The sequence below is a fragment of the Tupaia chinensis genome, unplaced genomic scaffold, assembly GCF_000334495.1.
Source record: "Tupaia chinensis unplaced genomic scaffold, TupChi_1.0 Scaffold143996_1, whole genome shotgun sequence".
NCBI lineage: Eukaryota > Metazoa > Chordata > Mammalia > Scandentia > Tupaiidae > Tupaia > Tupaia belangeri.
The window spans coordinates 4,070,959-4,088,664 of NW_006203847.1; the positions used below are offsets into that span (position 1 = coordinate 4,070,959).

General features: G+C 39.2%; 1 protein-coding gene across 3 annotated transcripts in view; it reads right to left on the reverse strand.

Moving 5' to 3' along the window:
- Window positions 1–17,706, reverse strand: part of STAG2 (STAG2 cohesin complex component) — a 169,616-nt gene that overhangs the window by 150,091 nt on the left and 1,819 nt on the right. The window contains exon 1 of one of the 3 annotated variants that reach the window (XM_027767189.1): window positions 16,606–16,626. The exons of the other annotated variants lie outside the window; for them this stretch is intronic. The gene's annotated coding sequence lies outside the window, so the exon portion shown is untranslated. Of the gene's footprint in view, window positions 1–16,605; window positions 16,627–17,706 lie in introns of those variants that run through there. 3 annotated transcript variants of the gene reach the window in all.

Genomic DNA, 17,706 nt, shown 5'->3' on the forward strand with positions numbered 1-17,706 from the left:
TCCCTCCAAAATCACTTTGATATTAAGAGTACAGTACATTATTATCACTGTTATAGTCCAACTACATACATTACTGCAAGATATGTTTTGAGAAGCAGAAACGAAGAAAAGGGTATTCATTCCTAGATGACTATGTGCTATCGTGGACCAGGAGGTGGTGTGGTGGTGAAGATGCTGGACACTCCCACATGGCCAACCTGGTTCAAGTCCCAGACCTGGTGGCTTGCTTTCTCACTCCCCCTCAATCTCTATCTCTGAGTGAATGTCTCTCTCTCTCTGGTCAAATTAAAATGACTGAATGAATAAATAAAATTATATTAAAAATTCTTTTAAAAAAAGATCACTATATGCTATCAAAATATTAAATACTAACTAACTAAAACATCATTGCTGAAAGCTTTAATACAGTACATTTTTTAATATACACATATATAGGGCCGGCCTCACGGCCTAATGATTAAGGAAGCTAGATCCCAAACAGCTAAGCATGTGGTTCAAATTCTAACCCCAGTGGCTTTACAAACACTCTGGGCACAAGTGCATGCAAGCCTAAAATCTCAACAGGATGGATAAATGGAGAAAAAAGGGATTGTCACGTGACTACATCCCATTTAGGGGTGGCATTCTCCCTCTCCCTCTGTCTCTGGCAAAAATTTTTAAAAAATCAAATTTATATACATGTTAGCTATTTAATACATATATGTTCTGTGTATTATCATCTAATAAACTATAAATGACAAAGCTAGCAATCCTCCCATACAAAGCAAACCCTTCCTTCTAGCTTCATGCTGGGCACACCACAAATACACTATTATACTCAGAGAAGGCTGGGCCCATAGCCTAGTGGTTAAGGCAGCTGGATCCCACCTGGGCAACAGAGGTTGGAATCCTGGCCCCCATGCCGGGAACACATGCATGCATGTCCAAAATCCCAATAGGTGGGGGAGAAAATGGAGGAAGAAGGCTTCCGGTGTGACCACAACCCACTGGAGGGGATTTCCTCCATTGCCCCCTTGCTCTGTCTCTCTATTAAGTACATGCACCCTCTGACAATTAAAAAAAATAAATGATCAGGGCTGGCAGGGGTTGTCCCACATGGATAACCACAGTTTGAGTACTGGACCTAGAAGCTTGCTTTTCCTCTTTCCTTTTCTCTGTGTGTATTCAAATTTTAAAATAATAATAAAAAACAACAAATAAATAAATAAGTGATTGCTCAGAATCTTTAGGCAAAATGAGATCTTGAACATTAAAGACAATAAATAGCAGCTATGGGCCAGCACATGGTGTGGAGGTTAAGGTGCTGGATTCCACATGGCCAACAGTGCAGTTCAAGTCCCAGACCAGGTGGCTTGAAGATCATGTCAGGAAATCATGTGCATGCCCATAATCCTGAAGAGACTGGAGAGAAAAATAAATTGCCACCCTCCTAGGGGCAATTTCTCACTTTCCATCTCCCCCTTGTTCTCTCTCTTTGGTAAGCAAATATGCCCTATAGAAAATACTTTAAAAATAAATAAATAAAAGAATAATCTTTAAGGCAGACCTGTATTAAGTGGTAAAAAGGGTCCAGAGATCAGTAGGTTAAGGTGCTGAACTCCCACATGGCCAACCACTGCTGAAGTCCCAGACCCAGCAGCTTGAAAACTAATGCCAGGCACACATGTGTGGTGCCCAAAATCCCAAGAAGAGAATGGAGAAGGGACTGCAGCATGGCCATCCACCTGGAGGGTGGTTTCTCATTTTCTGTCTCTTTGTGTCTCTAGCAAGCACATACTCCCCACAGCAAAAATCTCTCTTAAAAAAATAGAGAATAACAGGGTCCGAAGAACATATGAGAATAAACCTCTGTCTAAAAACTATTTACAAGAGACTCATTTGCCTCAGCATCCCTATCCCAAAGAAGGCCCAAGTACCTGCCACATTATTTCTCTGTTCCAGGAAATGAACATCTTGGTCTGTTAAAAACTAAATCAGGATAAGTTTGCAAACAAGCCTAGTGTGTCTTAGAACTCCACATAAAGCATTCACTTAAGGGAACCAGCAGTTAGCGTAATGGCTATGTCGCTGTACTCCTACGTAGTCAACCCCGGTTCACGTCCCGGACCCAGTGGCCTAAAACTCATGTCAGGCGCGTGTGCGTGCGTGCCCAAGATCCCGAGAGGAGAATGGAGGAGAAGGGACTGCTGTGTGACCAATCCCCCCTGGGGTGTGATTTCTCGCTTTCTGTCTCTATGTCTCTCTCTGTCTGTCTGGCAAGTGAACGCGCCCTATAGCGAAAATCTCTCCAAAAAAAAGAAAAAAAGCATTCACTCAACAAATACTAAACAGTACTGTTCTAGGTGCTTTGATTAAGGCAATAAACAAGGTTGACAAATAGCCTTGCCCTCGCTGAGGTTACCTTCTAGTGTAGAGAAAGACATCCCATGTAAATCAGCATTTAATGGTAATAAGAGCATTCCTGACTCCAAAGGAGAGTCAGGAGGAAAGGGTGGGCCAGGAGCAAGGGATGCCTCATTGAAAAAGTAGTATTTGGATTGGGACCAGCAGGTGGCGTGGTGGTTAAAGCGCTGGACACTCCCACATGGCTGGCCACGGTTCGAGTCCCAGACCTGGTGGCTTGCTTTCTCACTTCCCCTCTTTCTCTCTCTCTCTCTCTGTCAAATTAAAAATAAATGAATGAATAAATAAAAAATTTTAAAAAGGAGTAGTATTTGGATAAAATATCCTCAAAACATGAGGAACCAAGCCAGGCAAAGTCACCAGCAAGTACAAAAGGCCAAACGGCAGGAACCTACTTGAGCAAATTACTTCATTTATTTAGGTTCCATTTTTTTTTTTTTGGAGAGATTTTTTTTCACTATAGGGCACGTGTGTTCGCCAGAAAGACAGAGAGAGACATAGAGACAGAAAGCGAGAAATCACCCCCCAGGGGGGATGGTCACTCTGCAATCCCTTCTCCTCCATTCTCCTCTCGGGATCTCGGGCACGCACGCACGCACGCACACGTGCCCGGCGTGAGTTTTAAGCCACCAGGTCCGGGATGTGAACTGCGGTCAACTAAGTGGAAGTCCAGCGACATAGCCATTACGCTAACTGCCGGTTCCCAGGTTCTAGGTTCTTATCTGTAAAATGGGTATAATATAAATTCAACCATGTAAGAACTAAAGTATATTATATTAAGAATTAAAGGAAGGGTAAGTGACGTGGTAGTTAAGGCGGCTGGACTCCCACATGGCTGATGATGGTTTGAATCCCGGACCTAGCAGCTTGCTTTTCTCATTTTCCTTCTCTCTCTCTCTCCTGTCCCTCCCTGGTGAACTTCAAAAAATATATAAAAAAAATAAATTTAAATAATGACAATGAATAAAGTTCTTTTCAAAAAGAATTAAAGGGAGCCAACAGGTGATAGGTGGTTAAGGTGCTGGACACTCCCACATGGCCAACCATGGTTTGAGTCCCAGACCTGATCACTTGCTTTCTCACTTTCTCTCTGTCTCTCTCTGGTTAAATTAAAATAAATTAATGAACAAATAAAATTAAATAAATAATTATTGGGGGAAAAAAACTAAAGTATATTATATATTATTAGTCATCTGAGGACCTACCATACCAGCAAAATTGTCAGCATAACTGTTTGGCACACAGGGAAAAAAATTAACCTACAATGCAAGTGAGATTATACCCATTTTACAACTGGGAAGCTTAATGTTCAGACTTTTGTCCAATCCTCTGCTAACCCCTAAAATTCCTAAAAGGATACACAAATACAACTAACTCAAACACAACTAAGTAGAAAACTAAAGGTACACTGCCAGAATGAGGAAACCACTCACATGAATATCCACTCATCAGTGTAACATTTACTTGTTCTTGGTAGCCTGATTACCTGGTTCACACCAAGGCTCTACCATTTCCAAGCTATGTTTCCTTGGGTAGTTTTTTTGGGTTTGTTTGCTTTTATTTTTTTAAGAATTTAATTTTATTGGGGCCAGCAGGTGGCATGGTGGTTAAAGTTGCTGGACTCCCACATGACCAGCAGTGATTTGAGTCCCTGACCAAGCAGCTTGCTTTCTCACTTTCTCTCTGTGTGTCCCTCTCTGGTCGAATTAAAAATTAAATTAAAAATTTAAATAATAAAAATTTTTTAAATAATTTAATTTTATTTATTATTAGTTTTGATGACCAGAGGGAAAGAGAGAGAAAGGGAAAGTGAGAAAACAATCCACCAGGTCCAGGACTCGAACCAGTTGACCACGTAGGAGCCCAGCAGATGGTGTGGTCGTTAAAGGCACTGGATTCCCACATGGCTGACCACGGTTCGAGTCCCGATCTAGCAGCTTCCTTTCTTGCTTTCCCTTTCTGTCTCTCTGCTCATATTAAAAAAACAAATGAAACTAAATTTTTTAAAGTTAAAATGTGAAATATACCATATGCAACTTTGGTCTGAGAATGATTTATCCTTATCAGTTTTTAGAAAATTTTCTGACTTGTTGGAGAAGTTTCCTCCTCTGTTTTATCTCTTAGTATTTAAGATTCTTGTCTTATTTTATTCTTTCCCCAAAGAAAGTATCACTATATAAATCATTCTTCTGGGAGCCAATGTTCCAGAATTAAGCAGAATTGAATTCAAAAGCTCTGCTACTTAGCAGAAAGATCTTGGGCAAGTCACTAAAAACATTCTAAAACTCAGTAAGTGGAAATACTAACAACTATTTCATAAGGTTTTTGTACAAAACAAAAAATTAAGTGCTGAGGAGGCTCATAAAACTTGTCACATAATAAATGAATACTGTAAACAGTATCCTGCCAATACAAACTATCATTAATGCAAAGTCAACTAGGGGAAACTGCCTGACCTTTCTTCCAACATAGGACTCTTAAATACAAATACTGATAATCCAATTATAAAGCAGGGCTACATTTCTAAAAAAAAAAAACTAAGGTTTTAATTCAATTATCATGAGAGCTTGTCTAATATACACTTCAAAATGAGACAAGATTCTGGGAACAGCAGTTAGCGTAATGGCTATGTCACAGAACTGCATGTGGTCAACTGCGGTTCGAGTCCCAGACCCAGTGGCTTAAAAACTCACTCCAGGAGCGTGTGCGTGCGTGCCCAAGATCCCAAGAGGAGAATGGATTGTGGCATGGCCATCCTCCCTGGAGGGTGATTTCTCACTTTCTCTCTGTCTCTCTCTGGTGAGCGCATGAGCCCCACAGCAAAAACCTCTCTTTAAAAAAAGAGAGACAAGATTCCAAATAAGATGTAAACACAGTACCCAGACTGAAAAAGTTAACAATCTACTTGTAAGAGATAAATTTAGATGCTCATCAATATTATACACTTAAGCACTACATATGTATTTTTAAAAATTATTTTAAATTTGACAAGGGAGACAGTGAAAGAGAGGGAAAGTGAGAAAGGAAGCCACCAGGTCCAAGACTTGAACCATGGCTGGTCATGTGGGAGTCCAGCACCTTTAACCACCATACCACCTGTAGGACCCAAGCACTAAAGTTCTGTATGTACACATACACAGTTACTTCTCAGGTTAGATTTCCTATCTTTCTGCAGCAACTTGGATAAACTGCCTCAGTCTAACTTCAAAAGATTAGGAACTAGTTTCCTATTAAGGGAACGTTTCCAAAGTAATTCCATACTGTCCAAATGATCCCTCTGGAAATTTTCAAGTATATTTAGAATGCCCAAATATGAATGCAACTAATAAATATTCCTCAATGAATAAAAGCACTTTATGCACTGATATTTAATCAAAACTCGAAAAAGTACATATACTCAGAACTGGAAAAATCCATTTGTCAGTGACAAGTTTGCTTTTCATAAACATACCTTCATATTTCTGCTTTTCTGCCAGTCATAGCTACCACCACTTCCTCAAGTCTCCTGCCAGGAGTAGAGTCAGAGGAATGTCTTTTGGCCTGAATGAGTGATGGAAACAGGGAGGGACATATCCCAAAGGAAAAGTATTATGGATTTGCTAATATTCCCTACTTTTCTCTTTTAGCATAAAAGGGAACTTCTCAGAGGTTCACATTCCTAACTGTCTTTAATATTATTTCTTTACCACAAAAAGTGCCCCTGTTTTGCAAGAGGATATTAAATGAGTTCTCTGTAGTAACATTCTGGTTACCACAAAGTTTGCAAATTTGGTATAAGCAGAAGACATACTGGTAAGTAGAAAAACTCTCCTTGCTTTTGAAAAGAGACAAAAATTAGAAATCTAAGAAGTGATCATACATCTCAATCCTAAAATGGATTCACTTCAAATATACCAAACCTTGTTCTTTACACAATATGTGGTAGGTACTTCAAGAAGTTCATGGAAACGGAATTACAGTACAAGTTTATTCTGCAGCAAAATTGTGAAATCCTTGCATACTTTTCTATGTTAGGCATCCCATAAACTTTTTGAAGATGTCCCTCATATACCATGTATAGAGAATGAATTTAATGAATATCATATAGTGCTCCAATGCAATCTCAAGCTAACATTCCAATGAAGAATTAGAAGTCAAAAGCTAAAACACAGACATATATAAACTTAAATTTTTTATTTAAAATCACACATTTAGAACTTAAATACACATAAAAATTCCTAAATAACAAAAGTAACTTAAAGTTAAATTAGTTTAATTTGAATTAATTTTTTTGATTTTTGTCAATTTTTCTACAGGGCACGGGGGGGGGGGGAGTGATAACATTGGGGGAGATAGCCACAGTCTCATGCAAACAGAGGTGCCGGCGTTTTGTGTGTTTTTTTTGGTTTGTGTTTTTTTTTTTTTCCCAAGCCATTGGGTTCAATTTAAATTGAGTAGCTGGCCATGTGGGCTCCAGCTGCCTTAATTATCATGTCACCAGCTGGACCTCATTATCTTTTGCTTTCACACAAAACCATAATACCATTTAGGTCTCAAACTTTGAGTAGCAATAACTGGTTATACGGATGCTCATGGGCTCCTTCGACTGAGTTCATTAACCATCACCAAAGACTGAAGCATTCCAAGGCTACGTTAAAGTTTCCAGTTGTTACCTTTCCTCTAAAGTTTTTCAGAAAAGTCTTTATTTTTTAACACTTATAAAAATTACAAATTAAAGACACTGTCAAAACTACATTAATGACTATTGGGTACAGCCTAATATTCTTTATATAGAGTAATGCAAGTAAACTTCTTAGTTTTTTTTTTGTTCTTATTTTTGTTTGTGCTATAAGGCACATACACTTGCCAGAGAGAAAAAGTGAGAAATCATTCCCAGGGGAATGGCTATACCACAATCCCTTCTCCTCTTAGGATTTTTTGGATGTTCATGTACACACATTCGATGTGTTTTTCAAGACACTGGGTCTGGACTCAAACCACTCAATTGGCCACGTGAGATACAACTGCCTTATCCACTGCTCCACATGCCTGCCCAATTTTTTTAAATAGGTACTTTTAACCCCTGCATGGTGACAAAAATCAAACTGTCTAAATTCCCTGAGGGCAGAGACTGTAATCAAGGTTACTATTTTATAGCCTGGGTCTAGTACACACCTATGAAATGATTCAACAATGAATGAATCCTTGAGAACCTGATAAAAGGTACATTATTTTGCACATAATTTCAATGGTCATGAACCTCCATCCCGTACAAGGATGCCAGCTTAAAAACCAGCAAGACCAGCAAATGCCGTCATGGCTATGTCGCTGGACTCCCATGTAGCTGACCGCGGTTTGAGTCCCGGACCCAGTAGCTTAAACTCATGCCAAGCGCGTATGCCTGCGTGCCCAAGATCCCAAGAGGAGAAAGGCGAAGAAAGGATTGCTGTGTGGCCATCCCCTCCCCCCCCCCGGGATGATTTCTCCCTTTCCTCTTTCTGTCTTTCTGGGAAGCTCACGCACCCTATAGCAAAAACTTCTTAAAAAAGAAAAAACAAACAAACAAACAGAAAAAAAAGAAAAAAAAACAGCAACAGGGGCCAGCAAGTGGCACAGATGTTAAGGCTACTAGATCTCACATGGCCAATTGAGCAGTCCTAGTCTCAAACCCACAGTCTTAAAAAACACACTGGACATGTGTGCCTGTCTGCCCAAAATCCTGGGGAGAATGAAGGAGATGGGATTTCTGTGGGGCCATCCCTGCCGGGGGGTGGGGGGGTAATTTCTTTATTTTAAGTAATGGTTTTTCTTTTTTGCTCATTTTGTCTTGATTAATTATTTTATTTATTCATTCATTTATTTTAATTTGATCAGAGAGAAACACAGAGAGAAAGAGAGAGATGGAAAGTGAAAAAGCAAGCCACCAGGTCCAGGACTCGAACCGTGGTGGGCCATGTTAGAGGCGTCCAACGCCTAAACCACCATGCCACCTGCTGGTCCCCGTTTTTCACTTTCCCCATCTCTGCCTGTCTCTCTCTCCCCCCCCACCTCCTTATAGCAAGAACCTAAACAAAAAAAAAAAAAAAAAAAAAAAAAAAAAAACACTGATTTCATATAATAAATCAAATCTTCCCAAAATAATTTGTCTACCACTCACTGTGCAGACTACAAACTCTTTCAGATGGTCAGAAATGCAGCTCCTCTTCAAGATATATCTTTTCATGATTGTTTTGATTAAGACTTTAAAACACAAATTGGAAGGCCAGCACATGGCATGGAGGTTAGGGCAGTTGGATCCTACATAGCCAACTCTGTAGTTGAAATCCCAGATCCAGTGGCTTGAAAATCATGGCATGCACTGTGCATGTGTGCTCAAAATCCCCAGAACAGACTACAGAAGAAGGGACTGCAACATGGTCATCCCCTCTCACTTTCCCTCTGTCTCTCCCTGGCAAGTGCACACATCCTATAGCACAAACTTTTTTAAAAATGAAATTGTTTTGAACTAAAATAAAAAATGACATATCACTATAAAAACACACAGAGAATGAACCTACTTAATGACATTTCAGTTAAGTTTATAGTTAGAGATTATGGTGACATGGAGGTTAAGGCAGCTGGATCCCACAAGGCCAACTGAGGTTTTGAGTCCTGGTGTGTGTGTTTGCCCAAAGTTCCAAGAGACAGGAGGGGAAGAGACTGCAGAGTAGCCATCCTCCCTGGGGAGTGATTTCTCACTTCTCACTCTCTCTCTCTCTCTCTCTCTCTCTCTCTCTCTCCTGTGAGCACATGTGCCCATAGCAAACAAACAAACAAAAAGATAGTGACATCAACAAAACCACTAAAAATAAACTATCTAGGGGGAAAATATACTCTAATTTTTATATTAAAATAGTCAAGAATCAAAATAAAACTGAAGTCCTCTAAAGATCAGATCTCTACCACTCACACCTCCCCACTCAAAAAGAAAAAGAGCTTAGTTTACAGCTTAGTAGAGATCCACAATTGTGCAGAAATCATTTATCATCATTTAAATTCATATTTAGTTAATGGGGGGAGTGCCACAAACATAATCAGGTGGGAAATACAAAATAACCATAAAAATCACCATAAATGAGAACTATTACTTTCACCAAATAAAATTGATTATGGTCTTTTATGAAAAACACATCAATCTCTACAAGACTTAAATTACATTGCAGAGTAAGTTTAAGTTCAGATAGACTCTAAACTGGACTTTCTGCTATCTGTTCTAATGCCACTTTCTCTGAAGACACAAAATTCTCCATCTCCTTTCAGCTGTCTCCTCCGAAATTTCCCACAGAAGCATGCCCATGAAATACCAATCCACATTTCCCTCCTAAGAAAATGGTTAGAGGAATAATAAGATAATATGTAAGAAAAATAAACTCAGATGTCATTATTTTGGAGTTTTCCTTTAAAAAAAAATAATAAAACTTACAGGGACCTCAGGGAAGTTGCTTTTGTAAGGTTAAGACATACAATCACCCCAGTCCAATAGTAACTTGTAAAAAGTTCAACTGGAGGGGGCCAGCAGGTGGCTTGGTGGTAAAGGGCACTGGACTCGCACATGGCCAACCATGATTCAAGTCCTGGACCTGGCAGTTTGCTTTCTCATTTTCTCCGTCCCCCACCCCTCACTTTGGTCAAATTAAAATAAACTATAAAGTCAAATAAAATAATCCTTAAATAAAAAGTTCAACTGGAAATTCTCCTGGGTTTTAAAAGATATTGTATGTTATCTTTGGGAACCAGCAGTTACCATAATGGCTACATCATTGGACACCCACGTAGTCAACCGCGGTTCACGTCCCAGACCCGGTGGCTTAAAATTCACGCCGGGCGCGTGTGCGTGCGTGCCCAAGATCCCGAGAGGAGAATGGAGGAGAAGGCATTGCGGCATGACCATCCCCCCTGGGGGGTGATTTCTTGCTTTCTTTCTCTCTGTCCTCTCTTTCTGGTGAGTGCACGTGCCTTATAGCAAAACCTCTCCAAAAAAAAAAAAAAGAGTAAGTGTAAACAAATCCACAGAATATGGCCATTTTAAGTAACTTAAATCACTTTCATACCCACAATAATCTCAGCAGGGGTTTCAAATCCTTTTGTACCATTTATTAACTAGGCAAGTTACTAGGCTTTCCTGTGCTTCAGGTTTCTCATCTTAAAATGGGGGTATTAATTAGAGTAATCAAAAATCCTAGTTCCTCTGGGACAGTTCTAGTGTATGCTATTATCATAGCATGCCATCCAGTTGGTGCCCCCTTTCGCTTTTAGAAGTATCCTGGCTTGGACAATAAATCAGATGGTCATCCTACCTCGGTTAGGAAGATTAAGCAAGCTAATACACATAAAACATTTGGAGGAGTATCTGGCATACTGTAAAAATTCATTAGTTTAGCTATTTGTTAATGTTACAATGATTTTTACAACAGGTTTTGAATGGTATAATGAACAGTGTTCCCGTAATATTCCTTATCAATAAAATTGTGCACTTAACTTCTCATATTCAATTCTTTGAAACTAAGTCACACTAACTGCTTGAAATCAACACTAAACAGCTTATCCCAGAGATGGCAGTATCATCGACTACATTCACGTTTTATCACACATCATTTTTCATAGAGGCTATATTAGGGCTGCAAGCAGGAAAACGACTCTAAAAAAGTAAAACTTTTGCATAGGGCCAAACCAAGTCCCTTAGTACTCTAGAAGCCTTTCTCAAAGTTTCTCATGTTAACTACAGAATTCTGAAAATTATCTGAGTGACTTCAATTTTCCCCAAAATAGGTACCTGGCTAGTATTTTTCTAGATGCACAGGAGAAAAACTAATTCATTATATAAAATGGATGCCTTGAGGCATGATTCTGTTATAAAACACCAGTTCTTGGTATCCTTGGATTACAATGGGGGAGGTACAGATTAAAAGGCTCAATACTCTGTAGAAAACTGCTGTTCATCACCTACAAAAAAAAAATAGTTCCTACAAGATGAAGCTTAAAGGAATGATAGACATTAAACATGTAAGTTTGACTCATGGCTATGAAAAGCACTAAAATATATATCCAGTCTTACCTCATCTACATCAATTTATCTTAGGTCAGAAATCTTAATACCCTGCATTCCTTCAGGTAAGAAAAACTATAGTCACAGTTTATGAAAAACAGGAAGGAAGAAGAAAACTGAGACCAAGATACTAATCGCTAAGCAACCTAATAATCTGGAGCCCTGATATTAACTATTATTGCCTGGTAAAAATAAGAACAAGCAAATTCAATATAGTAAAAGATGAACTAAAATCAAAAGCAGAAGCAAACAGAAGAGGTAATAACAGAAAGAAAGAATTGGTTTTATATATTTTTTTAAAAATTTTATTGTCATCATTTTTTTGAAGTTGAACAGAGAGAGGAGAGAGAGAGAGAGGAGGAAAAGTGAGACTGCAAGCTGCCAATTTTTTAGATTTTTGCCAGAGGACATGTGTGCTCACTGGAGAAAGAGAGACAGATAGAGGGAAAATAAGAAATCCTCCCAGAGGGCATGACCATGCCGCAATCCCACCCATTCTCCTCTCAGGGCGGGCTTTGGGCACGCATGTACATGGACCCAGCATAGTTCTCCAGCCACTGGGTCTGGGACTCAAACCCAGCACCTTAACCACCATGCCACCAACTGGTCTCAGAAAGAGAATCTTTCAAGGTACCGCTAAATGATGGAGGGGGGGGGAAGTCCCACTAGAGGACTAGAGCAGTGAATTATTAAACTTTATTTCAAATCCAACCTAACCACTCAATACACAAAGACCGGGGAACTATTCTCAGAACATTTAAACTCTATTTTGGATAGAGTATAAATAGCAAGGGGAAAAAAAAATCAGTGAAATAATTTCATGTTGTACGATTAGCTATGACCCCCCCAAAAAATATATATCAAAAATATAACTCAACATATTATCCCACAAACTTCAATGACTAGACTCAAAACCACAGCTCAGATCTATTTCAACTATTTTGACTACTGGTGGAAAGCACAATCATGGATGTTTTATCCAACAACTCATTTGACCAGTGTAAAAATCTGCATTTGTCTTGCATTGTTTGGGGGGAGGAGGGACTTGATTTTGTAACATTAAAACAATGCTGCACACTTTCAGGTCACAGAAGGCCCAAAACCAAAATGAGATAAGAAAAACAACTGAGCTTAACAAAAAAGCACAAAGGTTCTGAAGCCAGGCTAATCCGGGTGTGAATCCAAGGCTATTATCATGTGACCTGAGGAAAGCCATTTACTCAGAGAGCCTCAATTTCCCACTCTGTAAAAGAAGGACCACCTGTCTTGCAAAGTGACTGAGAATATTAAGTAACTCCTGTTATTGATAAAATAGTTACTGGCATTCAAAAGAAACGTAAGTGGCAATAATCAAAATAAGTCTCAGAATATCTCAGGTTCAAAAGTTACAGGTTAAATCCTATTACAGAACCAGCAGATGGCTTAATGGTTAATCACTGGACTCCTGCATTGTCGACCATAGTTCGAGCCCCAGACCTGGCAACTTAAATATGCTGGGCACCTGTGCATGTGCAAGATTCTGAAAGAAGAATGGAAGAGAAAGGCCATCCACCCTTGGGGGTCAATTCTCGCTTTCTCTCTGTCTCTCTGGTGAGCCCACATGCCCCATAGCAAAAACCTCTCTGAATAAAAAAAGCCTATTACAACAAATGTTTTGGGTTTTTTTCCTCTAGGTTTTTGCCATATAGACACTGTGTACTCCCAGGAAAACGTAGAGAGAGGTTGAGTGAGAAATCACCTCCAGGGGCGATGGCAAAATCCATTCTCCATTCTCATGGGAGGGGGGGGCATGCAGCAAAGGTGTCTGGCCTGTTTTTCAAGCCACTGGTCTGGGACACTGTGGTCAGTCATGTAGGAGTCCTGTGCCTTAACCACCACACCACCTGCTGGCCTCACAAGGAATTACTTTTCACCCCCTCAAACACAGAACATAAACAACTTTTATAAAGAATTTTACCTTTCAGTTGTACATTAAGTCAGCCAGAGCTTACAGAAGCCTACTTAGTGTAGACTTCACTCCTCCTCACATATTTTCCAATTAAAAAAAAAAGTAAAAACAGACCAATGATACAATTTCTTCTCTTTGCCGGGAGTGAGGCAGAGTGCAAAACAACTTCAATAATCTCTTGATTTACACTAATCACATGTAAAGGCTTCTGGGTATTTCTGGTTAGTATCAAAGAACTATAGCAAGAATACATTAAGTAAACAATTCAGGTAACACAGCTGCTGAAAATATGTAAGGTTTTAAATGCACATACACAAAAATGAGACTCCACTTACACTGAAGAAATACAAATTTTGGTTAAATTAAATGCAAAGCAGGCAACTGAAGATACTGAAAAATCAAGCTGACAATTTTGTTTTCTCACGTATCTTTGCCAAAAAATAACCACCATTTATGACACACAGTAATAAAGAATTATTGTAGAGACAGTATTGAACCACAAATTAAAGTCTTGAACATAGACCAAATGTAGAAAATTATGGAAAAAAATGTAAAGAACTGCTTTTAGTCTGTATCCTCCTTTTCTCTCCAACAATTAATCATATCCAGTACACACTGATGCCCATAGCTAAGCAAAACTATCTCTTTCCTTTTTTATTCTCCAACTCCCAAAATAGCGCTCCACTATAAAGTCAACTGTAGGTTAACATAAAAATTTTAAATTCAGGGGCTGGCAGGTGGTCTGATGGTTAAAGGTGCTGGAATCCCACATGGCTGACTGGTTCAAGTCCCAGACCTGGTGGCTTGCTTTCACACTTCCCCTTTCTGTCTCTCTCCAATCAAATTTTAAAAATATAATAATATTAATCAAATCAAATGAATAATTCTTTTTAAAAGAAATTAAGTTCAAAAGTTCACTTGTGACATCAAAACCTGAAGTCTTCCATCTATTACAAAAAACCAAAAGCAAAAAGAATATGCTATTCACTGTTTACTACCTTCCCACACAGGACTGTGGGTGGTATCAGTTAAACATGCAGAATATTAAGCATTACTAAACTGTCCACAGCATATTTTCACACTTAGAATTGAAACTTACATTTCCAAAGAACAGATCTGAGCCTGAGCCTTCCCCCAACCCCATTTCTTTTTAATTCAGAGGTTCTCAGGCACCACACAAGTCAATAAGGTAGGAAAAGAAAAACATGACTAAGAAATGTGGAATTAAGTACATTAAAGTCTGGTTTGAGAGTTTGGGCCTTTAAACATCCTAACTAAACAAACTTTAAAGTTACCAAACTCAGTAAGTTTTTGGACTAGTATTTCAGCTCTTGCCTCACAACAATAAAATAAATCTGATGCCACAATCCTCATCTCCTTAAGATATTTATGAACGAATAATACTTTGAAATATATACTGTCTTCCCTTAACATCAGTCTAGAGCTAAAACACTGAATGCAAAATAGTTATATAATGTTAGCAGTTACAAAATGTCTTATTACCAGACTAGAGTGAAATTTTGGTACAAACATGATTAGGGAACACAGTTCACCAAAAATAAAAAAACAGTAGCCACTATTTTGGATTCCCTTCAGAACTCTGACATATATTCAAAAACACATCTCATAGGGGGAAAAAATAAGCGTGACAAAGAACTATACAACAACTGCAGAAAATATGAGACTTACCTTAAAAAAATTTAGCAACAGTTCACAAATACACCAATTAAAAAGATTTATAGAGGTTTAACTACAATGCACTTTACTGATAGGTAATGGTCAGAACGTTAACAGAAAATATTCAAGTATTTTATCTATCAATTGATAAAATATTAAGGGGGTGAAGGAAATACAATTATTTTAAACCTAAACCCTCATTTTCATATCAGCTTTTTAAAAGAGAACCCAGTACACCCTCCCTGCCAGTCTGATACCTTAGAATAGTACGGTTATTTCACAGTAGGAAGGAATGGCTAATAAGTACATTTCTTTTCTAATCTGCTCTCTAACCAGTCATTAAACAACCAGACACTGAAACCAATTTCAGCTACCTTGATCTTCCTACCAGGAATGCTCCCCATGGCACCCCAATGGCTTCCACTGTCACTTACTCCAAATGCCAAAGCCCCTCCTATTAATAGTAAATCCCTCGCTTACTGACTCACTGTAACTGCAACTTGGTGAAATAGACACCAAGCACATTTTACAAAATTTGCAAATGGAATTTTCCTATTTTTAAAGAATTAAAAATGAAACTAAAAGTAGAGCACAGCTGACTAAGTTACAAACACTTAAAGTTCAACCAATTTATAAGTATTTATGTTGCCTGTTCCCCACTGGCTCCGTTTAAATATTTTTTGAAAGTTCGTATGCCAGGCATTGTGTAATTACTCATAAGTGAGACTGTTTCCCATGCAAATAATTTTGATATGTAAATATAAACTTAATTATTTACACTACAATTGCAAAACAATCCGGAAATTTTCTTCTTCAGACTGTTTCCTTTGGAACTGTGGAAATTTTCAAGTACACACTAAAGTAGAGAATAGTAACAATGAGCTCTCCAGTACTCATCCAGCTACAATAATCAACTAAAGGCCACTTCTGTTTCATCTCTACCTCCTGCCCACTCCCTCCCCCAATTATTATCTTCAAAAAGAATTGAGAGGAAGCCACTAAGTTCAGTGAGTATACTAAGATAGCAAAAGTAGCAGACTAGAAAATTAGGAAGTCAAAAATCCAACAATGTAACTGTACAGTCACCCTGCACAAACTCCTTGATAAGAGGGAAGTTCCTTCAAGAATTCAGTTAAAAACAAAGAAATAACCATCTTTACGAATTTTCACGGCGTCCATAAAACTCAAAGGACACTTTTTCAAAAAGATCTACAAGGACAAATAGGAATATCTGATGAAAATTAACTTACACTGCTTCGATTAGCCTGCATTCACGTAGCACCTTAGCTCAAAACGAAAAAAAAACAGGCTATTTAACATAATGTGTCATAAAATTACAATTCAACCACTTGAAAAACCGCTGAACACTTATGCCTTAACTGGTACTTCTGATCCCTAATTATAGATTGATATCAATGTAGAAAGAAAACCAGGCATTTTAACCTAAGTGGCTTAAAACGTTCAAAATTAACCCGTGTTCACTGGAAAACATATGAAAGCAAGTCTAAACTACCTGAATTGTAAGTCATTAAACAGAAATGTCTCCACTTTCCAGGGCCAGTTTCTTTTCTTTCTTTCTTTTTTTTTTTTTGTTTCTTCTCAAGTAAGTTCATATATACCCTTAAACGCAACGCGCTAGGCTACAGACAGAATTAGGAGACCGCCTCCTGCTTTTGCTCCTAACCAATACGCAGAGAGGGAAGGTTGGCAGGAAAGTGCAGCGAGGACAGTAACAAACACCAGCAGCTCCCGAGCAGGCCCTGCTAGAGCCAGGAATGACGCACTTCGGTAACCCGACTCTTTCTCCCCTCCACCCCCGCCCCCAGCAGCGGTGCTGACACCGCCAACAGCCCGGAGTAGGAAAAAAGACAACAGAAAAAAGGCAGAGGTTGGACCGCACCAGGTTTCAAGAAACCTCGATTATTCCTCTTTCGACACTAACCACTAGGACTGAACAGGAAAAGAAGCTTCGTGCTTAAGCAAGTCCCATCATGGTGGTTTAAGAATCACTAAATTAAGCTGATAATGAGTCCAATCCACAGAGACAAATACAGGGTGTGGCTGCTGTGAAATCCGGCGGTCCGTGGGAGAAAAGGGGTATGGAATTCACACTCCAGTGTGAAGGGAAGATGGGGCTCCACGGGGGGGGGGGGGCGGGGGGGGGGGGGGGGGAGGGGCGGCCCGCGCATTTTAAGGAACCATTGCAAAGCAACACCAGCGTCTCCTCTCCTTTACGGTAACCTAACCCTCCAGATCCAAAGTTTCGAACAGATCTCGCACGTAAACTGTAAATAACCATCGCATCCAACACCATGCCCCTCAATTTGCAAAACCACATCCAAGAGAAAGGAGGGAGAGGGTGGGTGGGAGGCAACAACATAAAAAACATTCTAGGCCACGGAGGAGAAAGTCTCTCCGACCGGATGAAACTACTAATGCAAAATTAAAAATTAAAAGCCGAACACTGAAGCACGAAAAATCACACGATAACCCATTCCGGCTAAGGATTAAAAATAAAATGACATCTCCACCAAGGGGGAGCGGAAACTCCATGTCGAAAGTACAGCGGTTTATAAAAAACTAAAGGCAAAACAAGACATTCTCGCGACGGGAG